The sequence below is a fragment of the Protopterus annectens genome, chromosome 6.part0, assembly GCF_019279795.1.
Source record: "Protopterus annectens isolate FY-2018-M chromosome 6.part0, PAN1.0, whole genome shotgun sequence".
NCBI classification, from domain to species: domain Eukaryota; kingdom Metazoa; phylum Chordata; order Ceratodontiformes; family Protopteridae; genus Protopterus; species Protopterus annectens.
In genome coordinates this window covers 406,469,470-406,486,679 of record NC_056737.1, presented here as the reverse complement: position 1 = coordinate 406,486,679, position 17,210 = coordinate 406,469,470, and the positions used below count along the sequence as shown (strand labels likewise).

General features: G+C 36.8%; 1 protein-coding gene across 1 annotated transcript in view; it reads right to left on the bottom strand.

Moving 5' to 3' along the window:
* SCG5 (secretogranin V) overlaps window positions 1–17,210 on the bottom strand; it is a 402,914-nt gene that overhangs the window by 163,842 nt on the left and 221,862 nt on the right.

The window sequence follows — 17,210 nt, the reverse complement described above, 5'->3', positions numbered from 1 at the left end:
CTATTCCACTACAGTTCTTTTCCTAACTATTGACTAGCCACCTTTCTCAGCCTTCCTCTTCTAAACCTTAACTTTGTAAAGCCATACTCCTTGCTTACCACTTCTACCTATACTATTTTTCCCACTTTGACCATGCACATATCAGTCCTCTCTACTGTACTCCTGCTTCCACTATTCCTTCTACTCACTCTCACATCACCCCCACACTTCTACCTCCTTTTCATAAAGACCCTACCTACCCTCATACTTATGACTTCTCTTACTCTCATCAACCTATAGCCATATCTGCTTCTATCCTTCCCAATAATACTCAGATCCCTAAAATAAAAATCCTTCCCTTCATCTGGCTAACATCTAAACACAAGACAAAGTACATTAAATACTACCCACTTAAAATAAAAGCCTCATTACTACCCTGCTCTTATCAGGTGACAACTCCCGTAACACTTTCTCCCTTAAATCTGTTCCCACTACCTACATTAAAACTCTACTCTCCGAGTTAAAACAATGCTCTGTATCTGCTGACAATATCCCTTCATATTTTCTTCATATAGCTGCCCACTCTCTTGCTCTGCCTGTGTCTATCATAATCAATCACTCCATTTGTGAATCTAAAGTTCCATCAGTTTGGAAGCAGTTCTATACTCTACCTATTCATAAAGGAGGTAACTCCTCTGAAATCTCAAATTTCAGACCTATTACGATCCTCTCCCTTCTATCAAAGGTCTTAGGAAAATGCATACATACACATGTTATGCAATATCTCATACAGGAAAAACTACTCACTCCTTCACAGCATGGCTTCCGACCTAAACATAGTATCACCACAGCTCTACTGTCCTTTCTCAACACTATTTCCTTAGCCAGAGATGATAACAAACTTATCTCCTGTCTATTTCTTGACCTCTCAAAGGCTTTTGACACTGTTTCCCACTCTCTACTATTGAACAAACTGTCTGACCTCAACTTCTCCCCAGGTACAGTTGCATGGTTCTCCAGCTATCTCTCTGACAGGCTACAATCAGTGAGATTGCACTCTACATTATCTACTCCCCTTCCAGTAAAAATGGGTGTCCCCCAAGGCTCCATTCTTGGACCACTACTTTTTAATATCTTCAACTTACTCTACTCTTCTTGCACACAATCTTACAAAGTCCAATATGCAGATGACTCTACAGTGCCAACTCTCCTTCTGAACTTCTAACTGCTACTCACTCATCCTTCAACTCAGTTGTGACATGGCTCTCCAATAATCACCTCATCCTAAACCCTAAAAAATCAAATCTGTTACTCTTCCCCAAAAAAGCTAATCACATCAAATCTTTCTTCACCATAACGTCCCTAAATAATATTCTTATTGAAGTAGAATCTAGCAAAAAACTCCTCCGCATTACCATTGATGATCAGCTGAAATATGACCTCCACATAAATAACTGCATTAGAAAAACACATCAGAAACTAGGAATACTGTATAAAATAAAACATTTCTCACCACTGAAGCCAGGATTACACTCACACATGCTTATCTTCTCCTGTGCTTAACAAATACTTACTAATCTCAACTCCACCCTACATACTAAGCTTGAGTCAACCTATCACAAGATAGCTAGATTTGCAGCTCAACAAATGTATGAATCCCACCACTGTCTCTCCCTAAAATACCTAAATTGGCTTGAACTACCTCACCAGCTTCTCCTCTCCCAGCTCCAAATCATTCAGTCCATTCTCTATCAGCCAGCCTTCTGTCCAGCTCTAAGCCCCTTTATCTCCCACTATTCCCCTACAAGGCAACTCAGGAGCTCAACCCAATATCTATTGCAAATATACAAACCCAAGTCCAAAACCGAATGTAACATAGGTTCATAGGTTCAGAGATTAGTACTAAGCTAACTGCCCTTGCGAGCCATTTTAAGCTTAGCCAATTATCCCTTGTGATACTCAAACCCTGCACCTTGTGTTTGTAAGGCAAACACCTTAATCAATAGGCCACCCTCCCAACCCCTTATATATAAGCTACGGCCCATCTTCCACTTGAACTAAGATCCCTAACACATCCCAAACAATTTAAATTGGACACAAAAAAGTACTTTATAAGGCACTGGATCTGCAACTGTTCTCAGCCTCCCTGAATGTATCCTTTCTAACAAACTACCCATCATTCTTTTCTCTACTTACTTTCATCTCTCATAATCATCTTCTATCCTTATTTATCTATTCCCTCCTTTATCTCCTATCCACATCTTCACTTTCTTTCTCATTCCTAAGCTGCTTATACCTCCTAGGATACTGGTGCAGTTCATGTATTACATAACAATGAGTATAAACATCAACCTACCTATGCTTCCCATGTAACTTCTTAGTCATCTTATCTGAAATTGTAACACAGTACTGTTGGTATTTTATTTTGATTTTGTCTTTCAAGTATTATTGATTACTGTATTAGTTCTTAAACTGCATTGTAATTGTAAAATTGTTTGAATTATCTGGAGCTTTTCTCCCCGGCCCTTTGCTGAAAAAGGGTTTTTGGCTCAGTCAGACACTCCCGGTCAACAAATGTAAAATAATATAAATAATAAAATAAATAAATAAAAAAATATTAAAAATCAGTTGGAGACTGGTTATGCATATGTAAGGAAGGCAGTCGCAGGTGATAGATGTACTGCAGAACAGGAGAGGAAGTGGAGAAAGGGGTGGTATGCAATGTGGTTGCAGGATGGCTGAGCAGATATCCAGAAATGCTTGTTGAGAGATCTTGCAGTGCTTGAGGATGAAAAGTGTATTATCTGGTCACTCCCTTAACATTGATTTATTTATCTATTCTTTGTTAACAGGGTTAGTACACTGGGCTAGTAGCCCCTTTTTTAGGGAAAACCTGAAGTGGTATTTATACTACTAGGAGGAAATTTGGCCAGGGCATCAGGTGACTTCCTGTACTTATTAGGAGAGTGCTTGTTCTATTCCTAGCATAGCAGCAGCTGGGAGAACAGCGCTCAAGCAGAGGCATGATGGAGCACAGCACAGAGATGAATGCCGGTGCAGTGTTTGAAGCTTTACAAGATTCTGAGGAGCTGTTTCAGCAGAATTTGTTTGTTTCATCAAAAGCAAATGTTCAAAACAATGGTGGATGTGTTATTACAACCCTCCAGCTGGGAGGGTTGCAGAATGATATTTTGGGTAAATTGTTGCAGAGTAATCTGGAGAGTGGAAAAGATGTTTGATGGGGTGAAATTGTGGACAAACGTCAGTTGGAGGCACTGGAAACTATTTTGAAAGAAGATTGCCAGACAAAGAAATCATACATATATACATACATACATGCATACAAATATTTCAATCAAGGGCATTAACGCCCTTCTAGCTTGCCAAAATACCAAACACTTGTTCCCATAATAAGTGTACAGGCTGTTCTTAAAAATATCTAATCTAGTACTTGCTTTAATGTAATTTGCTAGTCTGTTCCATGCATCAGCTACAATTAGTACACTTCTCATTCCTATAGAATTTTCTACATAGGTTGTCTGATGATTTTCTAGTACTTTTTGATAACTCCAAACATCCCCAGAGGTAGTTGTCTCTAAATGTCCTATATACCTGAATAAGATCTCCTCTTAGATATCTGTAAGAGACACTGTACAAGTTCAGATATTTTAGTCTTTCATAATAATTTAAATTTTCACATCCATGGATGCCCATGGTATATTTCCGCTGTACTCTTTCCAGTTTACTCATGCTTGTTTTCTTATAGGGTTTCCATATTGTTATTACATACTCAAGTTTGGGTCTAATGTAACCAACAAACAATGACTTTATTATTTTTGATTTCCTAGACTTTATATTTTTATGCAACCTATACTTCTATAACTATCATTAACCAATTGGTTGACATGATAAGAGAAACTCATAGCTGAATCTACCCATATACCCAGGTCCTTAAATGAGTATACAGTTTCAGTCACTGTGTGCTGTATTAAATATTCACCTTTCAATTTATGTCTCCCAAATATCATAAGCTTAGTTTTTGATGTATTTATCAGGAAATTATTCTCCTGTGCCCAACTGGTCAATTTAGTCAAGTTACTTTGCAAACATGCCTTATCAGTAACACGTGTAATCAGGATTACACAAGTTTAGATCATCTGCATATAGACTGAGTGACTGTTAAAGACACTGTAGGGAAAGTGATGAACAGAGAAAAAGAGATGTCAACAATCAAAGGAAATTAAGGGTCAGAATTTAGAACAAAGAAGAAAAAGAAATGGGCAGGAATTACATTTGGGATAATTTAATGGTCCCATTGTGACTGAAGGCTCAAGAGACAAGAGCTTTTATTCTTATTCCTGGAGACATTTTGTGACATTATTTTTGAGACAAGTGCTGTTTTGAAAAGTTCTTTGCGGGGAGTATGAGAAGAAAAAAATGTATTCCATGGAATTCTTATGTGGTTAAAGCATTTCACAGAGAAACAAAAAAGAAAATCATGTTCAATTTTGAACTGAAGTTGAAAAAGAGACTTTAAAGAGACATTTAAGCGATCTTTGTAAAGAAGTTGTGGACATTAGCAAAGTCTATGATAACAGATAACTGCCATAGTGCACTGATGGAGAAAGAAAAATTGTTCATATCCCTACTATAATTGATGTAGAGAGTAACATAAGTGTTATAACATATTGGAGATAACTGAAACGTGTTTTTCTGTTGAAAAGATCATAATTTGGTAAGTAACTGTGATAAGAGGAAATGTTGCATTTGTGGTGAAACAGGTCATGATGCAAAAAAGTGTGAATTGAAATGTTACAAATGTAACAACATTGGGCATTTATGGATGTATTGTAATCTAGAGAAAAGAGATGAAGAAGAGGTAAACACGAAACAGTCCCAGTAAAACATAAAGAAGTAGGGAAGCAAGATCAAGGTAAAGAGAAAAATAAAACAGAAGATACTATAGAAGAAGGTTCTGAAATAAGTGATGAGGAAAACACAAATCGGAAAATAATGAAAGGTAAAAAACAATTCTACTGGCAAAGGAGTAAGAGAAAGAAAAAGAATGTTTAAAGGGATAAGTATAAAAGAAAAAAGAAAGGAAATGGATAATGCAAATGAGATAAATACTTCAAATTCACACAATTTCTGGTAAGCTGCAACATAGATGTAATGACAACATTAGAGTGTTTTCACTAAATGTAAATAGTATAAAAATATAAGCAGAAGAATAGGCATCCTAAACTGATGTAGTAAGTGTGATGTTGATGCAATTTTGACACAAGAAGAGAGATTACAAACAAATAAACTTTAGGGAGGAGATACGATATGGAACCTAGGAAACAAAATATGTTCTGGCATAGTTGTACTTTGTAGACAGTTAGTGAAATTATTTTTTTTCAAAAATGTTTTTTATTTTTTTTTATAACAAGTTGCCAAGGATGGGAAAATTAACTATTGTATATCTCAGATGCCATAATCAGGTATATAGAATTACAAGTAAAGAAAGGAAGAAAGGGAAAAGTTATTTCATAAAATCATGGATTATTTAGTAATTAATATGAATATAATGTTAACTTGAGATTTTAATTATGATTTGAGAGAAAAAAGAACAAGAGAGAACATGATGTTAAGAAAATGTTTAAAGTTATAAATGTGGCAATTTAACGATTTTGAATAATACCTTCTGGACATATAGTCAATGTATATATAAGACAGAAATAGATTATTTCATTATATCACAAGCTTTAAATATAGCTATGGGAGAGACACTTGTAAAAGGCTTTTCAGATCACTCTGCCATACGGATAGAAATACAAAAAAATAAGGACTATATCAGATTGGGAAAATGAATAAAAATAATAAATGAGAAATTATAGGATGTAAAATGGAACAAAAATAAGTATGCTTTTATGGAAAGATCACATTTCCACTAGAATGTATTATAAAAACTGGTCTAAGTGATTGCTAGCTTTGAAAGAAAAATATAAAAATGTGTTTTAAAATGTCAGTCAGGTGTAACAAAAGCAGAAAAAATATAAAACAATGTGTATGGATGCTTTAATGGATTTGGAAAGAATGATGGAGCATATTATGTGACAGAATGGAGAATTTATGAAAAGTGTCAAGGGAAAATTTAAAAATTATTATTTAAGAAAAAATATTCTTTACAAGGTAAAAAATAAGTATCAGCTTATATGAGCAGAATAGTTATAGAGAATATTAATAGAATGAGAACAATGAAAGATGATAGGGGAGAGGTAAGATCTCAAGAATGAATTACGAGTATTGTAATACATTATATAAAGACAATGTTTCAAGATAAAAATGATATGCAAAAACAGAATGGCATGTTAAAAATAACAGAACGAGAAAATAAGGAATTGGAAAAGGAAATTTCCTTATATCTATCAAATAAGGTACTTAGACAATTTAATTTACAGTCAGTTTCAGAATCCGATGGAAAATAATACCAATTTTATAAGAATTTTATGGCTTGGCAGAAAAATACTTCTTACAAATTATGAATGAGTTATTAAATGAAGATTTTATGTATAAATATTTAAGCAGTTGTATACTTAAAGTTGTATGGAAAAGGAAGCTAAAAATTGAAATTGAAAATTGGAGACCTATAGTATTGAACAATATTGATTATATATTTTTTATGAAAATAATTCAGAAGAGAATGGAAAGTAAAATAAAAATTATTATTTAAGATAGCATATATAGTTTAAAACAAAAAGGACAAATCTGTCCCTCCAGCAAGTTCTATTAATGACATATACCAGGTTAGGGTCATTAGAGTGAGTTACCTGTGTACCATTTGACTTGCGGATATGCAGCATTTCCAATAAAGCAGGGTCAGAGATTGCCTTATATGCAAGGCAGAGAGTGTCTCTGAGTAGTCTGCATGAAACAGAATAAAGTGACAGTGATTTCAGATGATCCACATAAGACAGATGCTGAAGACCTTGAATTTTCCTAGTGAGGAACCTTTGTGGTTTCTCCAATTCCTGCAGCTTGAAAAGGTACATACAAAAAGGGGCTGTAATGTTTGCCTTTGTCTAGATTCCTTGTGCTAAGAAGTTGAGAGGTATGGTAAGCACACCCGGTGATGGTTTTGCATGCATCACTTTTACAGTAGTGTTTCTGCTTTACTCTGATCTATTATCTTCTGAAATTATGTGCAAACCATGGCCTATTTTCAAGTGCAACAGCATAATACTCCCTGCCTCCATCTGGCCTCCATCTGGAATGATCATCCCCTGCTGTTGGCTACTCCACTGTCTTCTCAGCCTCCACTGCCTGGTGTGGTGTGGACTGCTATTCCTGCAAGTGCCCTATGCTGTTGAAACTGCCTCTTAAGTATAACACTGGGTAACATTGCACATACTGAAAAGATTTTTTCACATGTGCCAGAGTCATACTGTAGGGCACCACTGAATGAATCCAGACAGAGACAGAGACAGTGAGCCTTCAGCTCAAGCACATACTCTCAGTACTGTTACTTGTTTATGACTGAGCATGGTTGTATCCCTAATCTGTTTAATTTTGTGGATTTCTGATGGGTGTCATCAGCCAGAGTCCCAGGGCATATCCAGCATTGCCAATAAGATGATCCTAGCGGAGGTTACCCTTCACAAAATGGTGGTACAGCTTACAAGTGTGCCATATGTGGGAGCTGTTATAACTACCTGGGTGGCCTGCATATATCTTGTGCACTACAGCCCATCTGGCAGTTGATGAAATGATACCCTTTGCAGTTCAAGTGCTTCCTTCCCAACATGTAGGGCCCTTATTGTAATGTTGGTACAGTCTATGGCACTCAGTGTCTCAGGTAAATGGGTTATGTCATAGAAGTCCTGCATGGTGTTTCCTCTCTCTTATGTGGTACATGGGAATCACATATTCTCCTCCACATGCTGAAGCATGGCATCAAAAAAACTAAGGACTGTTCTCAAGAAAGATGCCTGAGACACCCCCCACTATGTCCCTAGCAGGTTATTGATAGGGCCTTGTAGATAATATATGTAAAGGCACACATGCTGTGGTATCCACTGGGATAGGTACTCCACAACTCCCACAATGCTGCAGATGAAGCTACCACATATCCATAATGCATTGCATGATCTTCCTATCTACACAATTGCAGTCCACAATGTCAGTGTTATAGAGTCCATGAAAAATTATGCATGGTCATATGACACCGTGCCTTCGGTGATAATGATGTACACCATTATGGACCACCGCACCAATGAGAGCTTCTTGTAGATACACATTTAATAATGTTGTAACAACTCCTAACATTATTTAGTGACTCCTTTTGCATGAATGCATTAGAGTTCTTTTATACAGCATGTGCACCTCCAAGGCCCACCATTTATATGTTTATGAATTACTCCACCATTTTGTTTTGCCTCATTTGCATGCACCAACCCACTCATTTCAATAAGGCTGTTCATTACTATATCATTATATGGTCATTAGTATATACTGCATCTAACCCTGGTGCTTGTCACTCTACACTTACAGTATGTGTGACTCTGACTCGCACACACACCCTGTGCGAGTCAGTTGTGCAGTTTCACTCACTACAGTGTTTTCTAAATCCCAGCCTAAATGTTTTATGAGCTTCTGACACTCTTTTCTAAAATTAACACGTATGATTTGATACAGTTAAAGATTTACTTTAATGATGACTGTACCTGTTTTAGCACAAAAGCATTATATATTTTCCCAAACAGCATCTTAAACTGTGAGACTGCAATGCATAAAGCATAATCAATACTGTCTGAATAAGGTGACAGAAAAAAATCTCACTGTCTGAATAAGGTGACAGAAAAAAATCTCACTGTCTGAATAAGGTGACAGAAAAAAAAATCTCTTCTTGAAACCCTGAAATGGTTGTTTTAAGCAACAAGCCAACATATTTGGATTCCTGAAAAAAGCATCTGGACTTCAGACTGTAAACTTCTTTAAAACATGCAAGCAGTTCACCCTTGTGAAAATTCAAAGACAGACCATTAATTAAATAGTTAATTAAGATGCAATCTATGCAATATCTTCTATCATAAACTCAGAACGTGCCAGTGAATAAATATGAAGACTTTGGGAAAAGGATTAGATGGCCAAGAATGGTAAAGTAGAACAGTCAGAATGATTAACTCCTTCCAGTTAAGTGGTCTGGAAATATTACAGTAACTAAACTGCAGCATATAATTACCTGTCTTACTCACTAAAAATACCAATAGCAAGTACTGAATCATTTTAAATTGGATATTACATCATATAAATAAATACCCTTACAATGATTTGATGTTGTCATAAATAAATGATCGTTACCAGCTAATTACTCTGTTAATTATATATTATGCATGTCACTTATGCATATTTTAAAGGCTGTTGAATATGAGTCAGAAGATGCAGAAACTGCAGAATCCGCTGCATCATTGTTCTACAGAAGTGTAGCTAATCAGGGATTAGGAGAGTGGAAAGGAGCTGGAATTGCTTTGGAGAACTGGCACCGGGATTATTATTCGCAGAACATACCCTACATCTCATGCAGTTTTGAAGAACCTGCTTTACTTGTGGGTCACAATATGTTCAAGTCAATATATATGAATAATGTTATTCTGTCTTCTTCTTAGGAATTATCTGATGTATTTATTAAATGATTGCATTTAGTTATGCCTCTTACTGCTCAGATTTTTTTCATTTTTTGAATGTTCACTTTGCACTCAAGAGCATTTCATCCTTACCAAATTGTGAGATGCATTCATTTCTACAAACATCCACGGTCCTTTATAGAAAATAAAAGTTGGCAGCAGTCATCTAATTTGTAGGTCCATGTCTTATGGCCAAGAAATGTAAAATACCTTAAAAATTTGAAAATTTTGAAAATTATGACATGTTTATAAATTATTTATACAGGACTGATAATGACTTTTAACTTGGAAGGAACATGTGTCCAATTCAATCAATGTATTTAGATTATAAGGCTTTGCCTGATATCCTACATGAATCTAATGCTGATGATAACTTGTTCTTTTGTTAGTTTTCCATAACTTGTACAGTATATGTATGCAACCATTTGCTATGTTAACACTGCAACCTTGTGTCTTTATATTGCATTGCATTTTATAATTTTCTTATCATGTACTATGCAAGAATTGCAATTTGTTTGTATATAATTGTCTTTTGTTCACCCCATTCTATCTATATTTTTGCTATAGTCATGTACAAAATATTACCCATTTTTGAAAAAAGTTTAATTTTTGACTGTGGAAACCATTCTGCTCTTGTGAGCCTAGGGAGTGACCAAAATAGGTACTTTTTAAATCAGTTCACTACCCTGATCAACAAATAATAAGACAGTTAGCTAGACAGATGAATGGATAGGTAGATAGATAGATAGATAGATAGATAGATAGATAGATAGATAGATAGATAGATAGATAGATTGATAGATGGATGGAATGAATCTTCAAAATTTTAAGTAAGGTGTGTTGGCTCACTGCATCCCAAGTGATGTACAAAATTTCTAGAGCATCTTTGATTAATAGTCATTAAAATAGTATTAATCCTGTGTGTAGTTGTTACATTTCTTCTAATCAGTGTTAACTTTTCACAACTTTATATACAGTTGTCTTCCTGGAACAAGTGAAAAATGTCACTGTACCCAGAACTACAGTCTGTTCCATACCCACTACAATATTCATACCTCCTATTCCAACAGAATATTTGTCATGTGTCTACATGTAATAATTACTATAATTGCTTAATAATCTGCGCTTCCTGCTGGCCGTTTGAGCAAAAAACGTTGCAGATTTAGGATGTCACCAATAGACTGGCGTGCCTTCATCTGAAATGAGAGATGTAATGTAAGTATGTAATTGCTATGCACCCCCAATCATAATGTTAAAACCAGAGCTTTCTTTATCTATAGATTAGTGTCTAAGCATACTAAAGGGTTGGCTGACAAAAAACACATGAAATGCTAGGTTCTCAGATGATGTGAATGAGGTGCTCATCCAAGAGCTCTGTCTCTACAGGTAATGGCTCTTTGCCTTGGATACAGCCAACCAGGCCTAGAGTGACCATACCTGGGAGGACATGCTTGTGGATATAAATGCATTCTGTGATCAGGACTATTTATATGGAATTCTCTAATGTATAGCAAGTGATGTTATTCATGCCACACAGCAACAGGCTAGCCTCCTAACTTGGGAAGGTATATGGGGGGAGCATTGGTCATACCATCTTTTATGGAGATGGAGGAGTTTCTAATGTTCCACGGGGGCACTGACACCTCTGATTGGTGCCACAGTGGGGGTGCTGGATTTCAGTACAGAGGTTCATAGAGCACCAAGAAGATCTACTGTAGCTACATAAGTATGTACTAGTATTTCACTTAAGCAAAACATGCAGGTCAGTCACAACCAGTCTTCTTTGACCAAGCTGCTAATGTTGTCTGTTTGGGTTATATAGGTACATCAGGGATTGCACCAGCACAACTCTCTGTTCTAGGTATTATATTTACCTCTGTAGTATGGGCAAGTTACTGTTGCAACATCTCATTAACTATTGTAAGCCAGGGATTTACTTACTCAATTTGTTGTACTTTGTTGTGTTCACTGGTGAATCTTTATCTGCTACCACCACTGCGAAACTGCCACTGCTATTGCTTGAGGTAGTAGGATCTAATGGATGGTGGGGGATATGAGTTGGCACAGTCAGGGAGTACAGTGTGTGTGCTGGACACAAAGAATGTGATCATTGCACACCCTGCACATATGGTGAACACAGCCTCTATGCCTGAAGGCACCCAGGAAACATACTACAAAAGGAAAACAGGTCACTGGGAGCACTACCACTCAGGAATGTGCAACAAACAATATCTGATACATATTTGCCTCTTTTAGTAACTATACTGGGCAGTCAGAGACATACTGAAGGGTGAGTACTGGGTCTTGATGGAGGCATGGTTACTGCCCTCCTCCCTGACATTTGTGCATCACTGGCCACAACCCATCATATATGCAGGCCCATCGTGGAGTCACCATGTAGTATCACCACAGCCATTGCAATGCTGAACAGGCTGATGCATAGTATGTAGAATGACCTCAGTGATGGCACAGCCTGATTGTGTGACTGTTCTGACAAACTGAATAACTTACAGGAATGTGTCCTGATCTACCAAGGTCACTTGCCTAGGATGAGGTACCATTCACAATGCCATTCACCAATACATCTATGGATGGTTGTCATCATGACCATACAGAGTTATGCCATACTCACACAGCACTAGTACATCCACTGCTACATCAGTTGTACAGGAGGTGATATATGGGAGAGGTACTGGTAGTCATGGCAGTGGCAAATCTGTTGGTGGATGTCAGTCACAGTCATGCCACATGCTAACATCTAGACAAGGGTGTGCCACATCCAGAGCTACACCTGGAAGAGGCAACAGCTGTGCACAGGTGAATGCATGGGATGTCCATCCCTCTACCATTCATGCCCTACATACCTCTCAACCTCAGCACATGAAATCTGGACAAAGCCTGACATAATGGGGGACAAAGGCCCAAAATTAGTGGCACATTTTAAATATTGCCCTGATAAATTTAAAAAGTTGCTAGAATAACAGGATTTGTGTTAGCATGCATTTTCTGAAGAATATGAAGTCTGAACCTCAAATGCATGTCATTATTTAGTGACTTTAATCCCTAGATCATCTCAGTGATTTGTCAAAAAAAAAACACAATTTTTATGAGAAACAAACCAAAATTATGAGATACAAATCTGGACGTTCTACAAAAATCTGTAAATTTGAGAGGTATGATGCCCTATACCTGTCCTCAAGGTCAACATGCAGTGCTGCAAATACTGCCAAGGCTGTGTCACAGCAGACACTCAGACACACCTCCACTCGCCACAGTACATCACACACACACACGCACACACACACACACACACACACACACACACACACACACACACACACACACACACACACACACACACACACACGCACACACCTTTCCTGAAACAGAGAACCTTTGAAGCATGTTTCCCATGATCCCCCCCCCCACCTCAGGCCATAGACACACCTGCACTCCTTCTCCTACATCTCGTCTTCACTCACACTTCTCTGTAAAAGGCATCCATACATGTGTTCCTTCTCCCACCTGTCCAAATGATGATAACTGTGCCCTGCTCTTTGTACATTGTTACTCGGGTTGTCAACTCCCACAGGATGACAGATGAGTTTAGCACATGCCCAATCTGTCCTGCATGGTCTTCCTTTCTACTAGTTAGCAGTCCACGATCCTGGTGTCATGGAGTGTATGATATATTTTAAGCACAGTTGGATGACATGGCACCTCCAGGGGCAACAAAGTGCATCACTGTGGCATGTGCAATTAGAGTACATTGGAAATGCACATAAATTAATGTGGCAGCAACCTCATAATTTACATAGTGTGAACATTAGGAATTAGTAGCAGTCAGTGCTATGGAGTGTGCAGCTGCCAGATGGTATTTATACATTCCTAAAGCACTAAGCCATCTTGATTTGCCCCATTTGTAGACAGCAATACAGTTATTTTAGTTATATTCCTGTGTCTTTATACAGCCATTAGAATATACCACATCCAGCTATGCTATTCCTCAGTTACCACAAGCAGTATGTGTGCTTCTAAATCACACACCCTTCGTGGCTCCCATGTACTTAGAATGAATAAGAAGCTTTTTTTTTCAAATATGTCTCTTTTTTATCAAAGATTTTTTAGAAACATTTATAACTTGGAGTTCCTGTTCTTCTTTCAAATCTAGGTATTCCCCAACCATGGCTCTCTGTCTAGTCTCTAACACTATTACATTCTACCATACTTGTCTTTGATGTGGCCTTTCTGTCAAAATGTATGGCTGATCCTTTGGCACTTTCTCCTTAATCCATCCTGTTTGTGTACTCCTTTCCTGACAAGATTTCTGATCTTTGTTTGGTGACCTAATTTCTCTGGTCCATTTTGAACAGTGAAATCTAATTGTGACCTTCCATAGACATTGGCATATAGCTGTAAAGATCTCCAAGGTTGTGCTACCCCCTTCTGCCTGTATAAAAAAAAATCATCTTCTCCAACATCCTCTTAATCTGTTACATACATTTAGAAATGCTGAAATCTGTCCTATTTCACAAATATCCTGTGTTGTGACTGAACATACATATTGATCACAAAAAATACACATTGCTATTCATGTTGCCATTTAACATAATTATCATTCCACACCATATTTTCTAGAATATTTCATTCTTACTATTGCTACTCAGAATATTTCCTGTTCTTTTATTCAAATAAATAACATCCATTCTCACATGTATTCATTATTTATCTTCATTACCATACAATGGTTAAGGTGTTGGACTACAATCTTACAGCTGCAACTTTGAATTCCATCGTATTTGCACCTGTATACTGTGTGATCTTATGTTAATCACCTTCTTTAAGTTCTTGAGTCCTTCAGTAGAATTATAAGATTATTATACAAAACAAAAGTTATAGTTTTCAACAGATGTTTCACCTAACCCTCATAAAAGTGTTTATCTTGAGTTCTGACATAACCCTAATCCATGGACAAAGATGTGTACATGTGAGTGTGGTTTAAATATATTATATATTAGACTCTGCGGTTTCTCATCAAGATGCATAAATACAAGACAAATTTGTGAATGTATACTTTGTTATATTAGACTACAACCCAAATTCTTAGAGATGTTTATCTATTAAAACAATTAATAAAATTAACTGAATTTAAATAAATTGGATAAATAATCATAGTGACTTTCTCAGGGCTTTCTAAACACAAATTGTAATTGCCCAGTGGAACATGAATCTACAACATAATCGGAGAAAGTATAAAACTGAAAAAGGTAAACACACAAACTCAAAATAATAAAACCTTTCTGGTGGGATACAAGCCAATGAGACATCTAGGACCAGACAACCAAATGTAGTTTATTAATGTTGAACACTTTCAACCAAAAAATAACAGAACTTCATCAGAGCAATGAACTTACTCAAAATTCAGTCAAAAACCTTATCTATAAAATCACATCCCCAACCTAAACCAATCAAAATTTCATGTCTCAAAAAACACATCCCTGCCTTTATCACAGTAATATTATTAAAATATGATATTAAAATATGTATGTTAAGTGTATAAAAATCACCAGTTTGCTATATAAAATAAAATATATTCATACCTCGTAATATTTAATTTTAAATGCAATTAATAGAACACACTTCATTTAAATCAGGAAAACTTGTGGTATTTAAAAATAACTGCCAGCCACCACAGCTCTCTACTTTCCACATATTCACCAGTAAATCTACCCCAAGTATCCAATGCCACATGCTCCAATACAAAAAATAAGAATTCATGCCCTGAATTTAATTCAATTTTCTTGAATAATGCATTAGTATTTTTCTTTTTTTTCTGATATTATAATGTTTGTATATGTCTTTTTCACATCCCTTACTTTTGAAAAAAAATTGTATCTCATTCTCCAAATAGTTTTTAAGCACCTATCCTTTCTACATGTGATCAGAGGTTTATCCCACAGTTTCTTTATTAATTTGGAATTTTCTTGGAACAGGGCCCAATTTTTATATAAAATATCAGAAATTTGGCCACTATCCAAAGTAAACATAGTAACAAAAGCTCTACCATATTGTTTTCATGGAGAAACATCCATTAAACCATACTCTCCCCTATATCCTGATATTTACAGGGTATAAAATCCATTATTCCTCTTAACAATAACTTCTTTAAAATTTCATTTGAAAAACAACATGGGTATCCTCTTTTATAAAACATATTTGCTAGAACATCACATTCATGTAGAAAGGTGTCTAAATTGGAAACCATGTGGGCCGAATGAATGAACTGATCCTTAACCACTGCCTTTTCCTGATGTTAGGGATGCCAACTATTATCATGCATAAAGGAATTTGAAAAAGTTGGTTTTCTATAAATACTAGCTGTAAACTTATTACAAACACAATCCATAAAATGTTTAAGCTCAATGTCCAAATAAGTGAAGATATAGTTATCCATGCTGTATGTGAACTTCAAAAATTCAATAATATTATTTAATATAATAAACAAATTCTTCCAACCTACTCAAAGTGCAGTCCAGTAAATAAAAATGTCATCCATAGGTTCATAGGTTCATAGGTTGGTACTAGGCTATCGGCCCTAGGACCTATACAAGCCTAGTCATAACAATTCCCTGGATATTTCTTCCCACAATATTTACTTCCCTGGACCCCTGTCCAGCAGGGTGACTGACATGATCCCCGTGGTGAATTTCCTATCTCCCATCCAATCGTCAAGGTTCTTTTTGAAGAGGGAAACGGAGGTGCTCTGCTTGACATGTATGGGCAGTCTATTCCAGAGTATGGGGAGTCTCTGGGTCAGGAACCTATCCCTCCAGTATGTTTTGTTCATTGTGACAACAAGGTTTCGATCTCTGGAGCATGTGGCTCTGAGGGATTGGGATTTCTTCAAGTGGAGCATGTCCAACAGCTCAAAGTTTAACATGGCCTTGCATGTTAAGCAGAGATCGCCTCTGAGTAGACAATATGCCACAGAGTATAGCTGGAGTTTTTTTAGACGGTCAGCATAGGGCATCTGCTTTAGGCCTGTGATTCTTTTAGTGAGGTATTTCTGCAGCCTTTTCAGCTGTTGCAGATGTCTTGTGAGGTACATACCAAATGGGACGTTGTACTCTATAATGGGACTAATGAGGGATGAGTACAGTGGACAATGACCTCCTTTTTTCTGTATGAAAAGCCCTTAGTGATGAGGTGTGCCACATAGAAGCATTTCCTGACTGTTGTGGCGATGTGGTTATCAAAGGTGAGACCACTGTCCACCTGTGTCCCTAAGTCTCTCATCACACTTTTGGTGTTTAGTGTACTGTCACCTATGTGGTAATTTATGGGTGCATGTTTTTTCCCAAAGGAGATAACTATACATTTCTGGGCATTAAAATTGAGCCCATGGCTCTGGCAACAAGCATCTGTTTCTGTAAGGCCCTTTTGTAGAATATCCACAACATTTGGGGATTCAGTAATGGCTCCCAGTTTGCAGTCATCTGGGCTCCCAGTTTGCAGTCATCTGCGAACTTTGTTAGCCAGAGTCTCTTAGTGTTGGCCAAAAATCTA